Here is a 6325-nt window from a genome sequence, read left to right on the forward strand (position 1 = left end):
TATTTTTATTTGGAAACAGGGTCTCTTAAGCCAGCGAGGCTGGCTTCGAACCACTGCGATCCTCCTGTTTCTGCCTCCCAAGCGTGGGAATTACAAGCGTGCACCACCACGCCCGGCAAGATTTTGCTTGTTTAGTCAACTTAATGGGAACAAATGTCTACTAGTAGAACAGGCTGATTAAATAAATGATGCAGTAATAGGAATCTATTATATCATACAATAAGATGTCTGAGACATCATATGGTCAAGTAAAAGGAGAAAGACACAGAGCAGTATATTTTAGTATGGTTTTTAAAAACGTATATGAAAAATATATGGCAGCCAAGAGCAATGTGCATGCCTAATGACAGTACTTGGGAGGCTGAAACAGGAGGATCACAGGTTCCAGACCAGCATCAGCAATTTAGTTTGACCCTTATCAAATAGCCAGACATTGTTTTAAAATAAAATAAAAAAAATGAAAAGGGTTGGGGGTATAGCTCAGAGGTAGTATGCTCGTGGGTTCAGTCTCTAGTATCAAAAAATAAAATAGACAGGCATGGTGGCGCACGCTTGTAATCCCGGCGCTTGGGAGGCTGACAGGAGGAATGCACAGGTTCGAAGCCAGCCTCAGCTACTTAGTGAGGCTCTCAGCAATTTAGTGAGACCCTGTTTCCAAATAAAGTATAAAATAGGTCTGGGAGTATAGCCCAGAGGTAGAAAAGCCCCTGGGTTCCACCCATAGTACCACCAAAAAAAAAAAATTTAAAATTAAAATAAATATATGTTCATGAAAAAACTTGAATATTCACACAAATAATGCACAAAAACTAAAGAAATCGATGTAGATGAGACGGATACATATATTACATATATATGATATATACCGCTCTCTATATACATAGTACATATTCATATCTCTCTCTATACATATGTGTCTTGGTAACTTTTGATTCATATGCATTATCACTAATTCTTTTTTGTGTGTATGGGACTGGGGATGGAACCCAGGGGCATTCTACCTCTGGGCTACACCTCCAGCCCTATTTTATTTTTATTTTGAAACAGGGTCTCACTACTCTCTGAGGCTGTCCTTGAACCCGTGATCTTCCTGTCTCAGCCTCCCAAGTACTGGCATTACAGGCATGCACCACCATACCTGGCTAAGCTTTACTAATTCAAAACATAAAATAATATTTTTATTTTATTTATTCATTTATTTTGGTGCTAGGGATTGAATTCAGGAGAATTTTACATCCAAGATACCCCCCCAAGTCCTATTTTATTTTTAATTTTGAAAGAGGGTCTCACTAAGTTGCAGAAGGCCCCACTAAATTGCTGAGGCTGGCAACAAGCCTTGCATCCTTCTGTCTCAGCCTCCCAAGCACTGGGATTACAAGCATGGGCTACCAGGGCATTCTACCTCCAAGCTACAGCCCCAGTCCTATTTTGTATTCTTTATTTTAAAACAGTCTCACTATGTTGCAGAAAGCCTCACTAAATAGCAGAGGCTGGCTATAACCATCCTCCTGTCTCAGCCTCCCAAGTGCTTGGATTACAAGCATGTGCCACTACACCTGACGGAAAATAATTTTTGTTTTAATTTAAAATCTTTTTTCCCCCTGGTAACATAACTTCTGCCCCAACCACTACTGATAATGTTTTTAGAAAGTCATTACACAGCTCCTGTGATTCCCCACGTCTGGTTCCTTTGGTCTCCAAGGTGTGTGGCACTGGAGGGCCCCTTTGTTCTGAAGACTGTCCTCCCAGGCTCCCAGCCCTCCTGCTGCCCACACCTGGCCATCTCTCACTTCTCCAGTCTCCACGCTGCTGCCCTCCACCCTGCTCCTTTGGTTGCCTGCCCTACTTAAGACAGTCCTTGCTTCCTGCCTCCTGTCTCTCCCTCCCTTGCTATCACAATGACCTCTTTATGGCTTCAACATGCATCCATGTGCAGGTGGTTACCTAATCTATGTCTCAGGGTCTCAGCTCCGGACTCCTTTCCTAAAAGACTTCTTTTCCTTTTTCTTTTTTGTGGTACTAGGGATTGAACCCAGAGATATTCTTGTGAAATCCTCAGCCCTTTTCACATTTTTTAAAATTTGAAACAGGGTCTAACTAGATTGCTGAGGCTGGTCTTATACCTGCTATCCTCTTGCTTCAGCCTCCCAGTACTGAGATTACAGATGTGGACCACCATCTAAGTAAATGACTTCTTAAAGCCTGATATAGTCCTAGGATAAACAACAACAAATTTCACCAGATTTCCTTCCCTCTAGTCCCAATCTCCCAAGTTCTGGGAATGACACACTTCTCTGTCTTAAAATGTGATACACTTCTCTGTCTTAAAATGTGTTATCCCGCCGGGCGTGGTGGTGCAAGTTTGTAATCCCAGATCTTGAGAGGCTGAGACAGGAGGATCGCGCAGGTTCGAAGCCAGCCTCAGCTACTTAGTAAGGCTCTCAGCAATTTGGTGAGACCCTGTTTCCAAATAAAATATAAAATAGGTCTGGGAGTATAGCCCGGAGGTAGAAAGCTTCTGGGTTCCACCCCCAGTACCACACACACACACACACACACACACACACACACACTAATTAATAATAATAATAATAATAATAATAATAATAATGTTATCCCGCTGGGTGTAATGGTGCATGTTTATAATTCCAGTACTTGGGAGACTGAGACAGGAGGATCGCAGGTTTGTGGCCAGCCTCAGCTACTTATTGAGGCCCTCTACAACTTAGTGAGACCCTGTTTCAAAATAAAGAATAAAAAATAGGGCTGGGGAGTATAGCTCAGAGGTAAAATGCCCCTGGGTTCAATCCCCAGTACCACAAAAAAAGTTAAAAAATTAAAAAGAACAAAATGTGTTATCCTGAGTCAGGCATAAAATAAAATAGAGCTGGGGGTATATCTTGAAGGTAGAATGAATGCCCCGGGGATCAATCTGTAATCCCAAGCACCACAAAACAAAAAAACACACAAAAAAATCATTTTATGATTTGTTTGCGCATTTGTTTGTGGTACTAGGGATTGAACTCAGGGGTGTTATACTTCTGAGCTACACCTCTAGCCCCATTTTTATTTCTTACCTTGAACAGGGTCTAGGGAAGTTAGTAAGAACCTCTCTAAACTGCTGGAACCGCCCTTGAACCTGCAATTCTCCTGTCTCAGACTCCCAAGTTTTGGGATTACAAAGATGAGCCACCAGGCCCAACTAGCCTCATTTTTTAGATTCAATTTAATCCAGGGGATTAAGGGAATTCCTCAAGGTTTCAGGAGAAACAGACCTGAGGGGGTATGGCTCTTGATTTCTAGTTTGGGAATCTTTGCATTCCCCCCGTGCTAGCTTACCAGAGATGGTCTAAACGTTTGCCTTCGCTTTGAAGACCCTCCACACCTGGCTTGTACTTACATTCTTATTTCTCCAGCACTCTCCTGGGCACATCAAGTCAAAGTACTCTGAGAACCTCAAACATTTATTTAACCCTTTTCAAGGTTTGTTGGATTGGCTGATTTCATTCCTTTCTCTATGAGAGCCCAACATGAACTATTAAAATACTTTCTTCTTTTTTCTTCATGGTACTGGGGATTGAATCCAAGGACATTCTACCTCTGAGCTGTGCCCCCACTCCTATCTTATTATTTTTTATTTTGAAACAACGTCTGCTGATTTGCTAAGGGCCATGCTAAGGTAAATTGCTGAGGGTGGCCTTGAACCTGTGATCCTTCTGTCTCAGCCTCCCCAGTACTGGGATTACAGACATGCGCCACCATGTCTGGTTTATTAAAATCTTTTCCTTTTTCATTATTTACCCTCAATGCCACCTCTTCCATGAAGCTTTCTCAGACCCACCCTTGATTTCCCTTACCTCTCTTAGTTTCATGGTATTCTTTTTCTTTTTCTTTCTTTCTTTCTTTCTTTTTTTTTTTTTTTTTTTTTTTTTTGGTGGTAGGTAAGAGGGGTGGAACCCAGAGGCTTTCTACCTCCGGGCTATACTCCCAGACCTATTTTATACTTGATTTGGAAACAGGGTCTCACTAAGTTGCTGAGAGCCTCACTAAGTAGCTGAGGCTGGTTTTGAACCTGTGTGATCCTCCTGTCTCAGCCTCCCAAGCCCAGGGATTACAAGTGTGCACCACCACGCTCAGTTTGGACCATAATTCATTCTGTGCACCATAAGAAAAAAAAAATCCAGGTGTGGGAGTATTTGGGAGACTGAGACAGGAGGATGGCAGGTTTGAAGACATCCTCAGCAAGTAGTGAGACCCTATTTCAAAATAAAAATAAAAAATAGGGCTGAGGGTATAGTTCAGAAGCAAAAGTGCCCTTAAATTCAATCCCCAAACTGGGCGTGATGGCGCATGCTTGTAATCCCAGCATTCAGGAGGCTGAGACCTGGTGGATCGTGGTTCACGGACATCCTTAGCTACTTAGTGAGGCCCTCTGCAACTCAGTGAGACCCGGTTTCAAAAATAAAAAATAGGGCAGTGGGTGTAGCTCGGAGGTCAGATGCCCCTGGGTTCCATCCCCAGACCCGCAAAAAAAAAAAAAAAAAAAAAAAAATCAATCCCCAGCATCCTCCAAAAAGGGAAAAAACAATCTTATTCTGCTTTATAATCACCAGGAAGGCCTAATATATAATAGACCACAGGAAGTATTTGTTGAATAGATGAAAGAACCAGTGAATAAACAAATAATAATATTACATTTTAGCACACATTCTAGGGCCATGGAATAGACCAATATAACTTAACTAGCTTATATGAGAATTAAAAATGAAAGAATCCCAGTGGTTCCTAAATATGAGCTACTATTATGTGTTATTAGAAAATTTTCTGAGAAAAGGTAGTATTTTTGTGTGTGTGTGTGTGTGTGTGTGTGTGTGTGTGTGTGTGTGTGTTACTGGGGTTCCTGGAAGCCCTTCTACCTCCGGGCTACACTCCCAGACCTATTTTTACATTTTTATTTGGAAACAGGGTCTCCTAAGCCAGCACGCGCGGCTAGCTTCGAACCTGCGCGATCCTCCTGTCTCTGCCTCCCAAGCGCGGGGATTACAAGCGTGCGCCACCACGCCCGGCGCGGAAGGACTTTTTATTATTTCAAGAGTATTTCCTGTTTTTTTGTTTGTTTCTGTTAAAATGTCCTTTCCTAACCTGGTGTAGTGGCACACACACCTGTAACCCTACTTCTTGGGAGCCTGAGACAGAGCATCACAGGTTTGAGGACAATCCCAGCAAGCAGTGAGATCCTTAGAAACCTAGCAAGAACCTGTTTCAAAATAAAGAATAAAAAAATACAGCTGGGGGTGTAGCTTGGAGGTAGAATGCTCCTGGGTTCCATCCCCAATACTCCAAAAAGCAAAACAAAACAACAAATAAAATAGAGCTGGGGATATAGCTCAGTACTGGTTCAATCTCCAGCCTCCAACCTCCAATAAGGTCCTCTCTCTAGTGAAAAAATGGTAGTCAAACTTGGGTGCATCTTCATTTGGTAATATGAAAATACTGATAACCTTATATCCACTTCTTTTCAATTGATTTTGGAAATCTGGTCGCAAAGTCCGCAGGCCATTGCTAACTCCATGAGTTAGTCCTGATTAGCTTCTTAAACTGGCTCCTAATGGCATTTAACAAAAATTTTTTTTATCATATTTGCTATAAAAACTGTTAATGTTGCAGGTTTTTTTTTTTTCTTGAGGTAGTGGGGATGGAGCCCAAAGGCATTTTACTTCAGAAATATACCCCCAGCCCTATTTTTTATTATATTTATTATTATTATTATTATTATTATTATTATTATTAGTGGTGGTGGTACTAGGGTTCCTGGAAGCCCTTCTACCTCCGGGCTACACTCCCAGACCTATTTTTACATTTTTTTAAAATTTGGAAACAGGGTCTCCTAAACTAGCGCTCACGGCTGGCTTCGAACCTGCGCGATCCTCCTGTCTCTGCCTCCCAAACCCGGGGATTACAAGCCTGCGCCACCACGCCCGGCTTTTTTTTTTTTTTTTTTTTTTTTTTTTTCAGTACTGAGGATAGAACCCAGGGGTATTCTACCTCTGAGCTACGGCCCCAGCCCTATTTTTTTTTTTTCTTTATTTTGAAACAGGGTCTCACTGAGTTGCAAAAGACCTCATTAAGTAGCTGAGGCTGTCTGCAAACAGCGATCCTCCCTTCTCAGCCCCTGAGTGCTGGGATTACAAGCATGCACGACCACACCAGGCTCTTATTCTTTATTTTAAAACAGGGTCTCACTAAATTGTAGAGGGCCTCACTAAGTAGCTGAGGCTGGCCAAGGATTTAGATCCTCCTGTTTCAGCCTCCCAAATGCTGGGAT

This window comes from Muscardinus avellanarius (genome assembly GCF_963383645.1).
Source record: "Muscardinus avellanarius genome assembly, chromosome: 7".
Taxonomy (NCBI): domain Eukaryota; kingdom Metazoa; phylum Chordata; class Mammalia; order Rodentia; family Gliridae; genus Muscardinus; species Muscardinus avellanarius.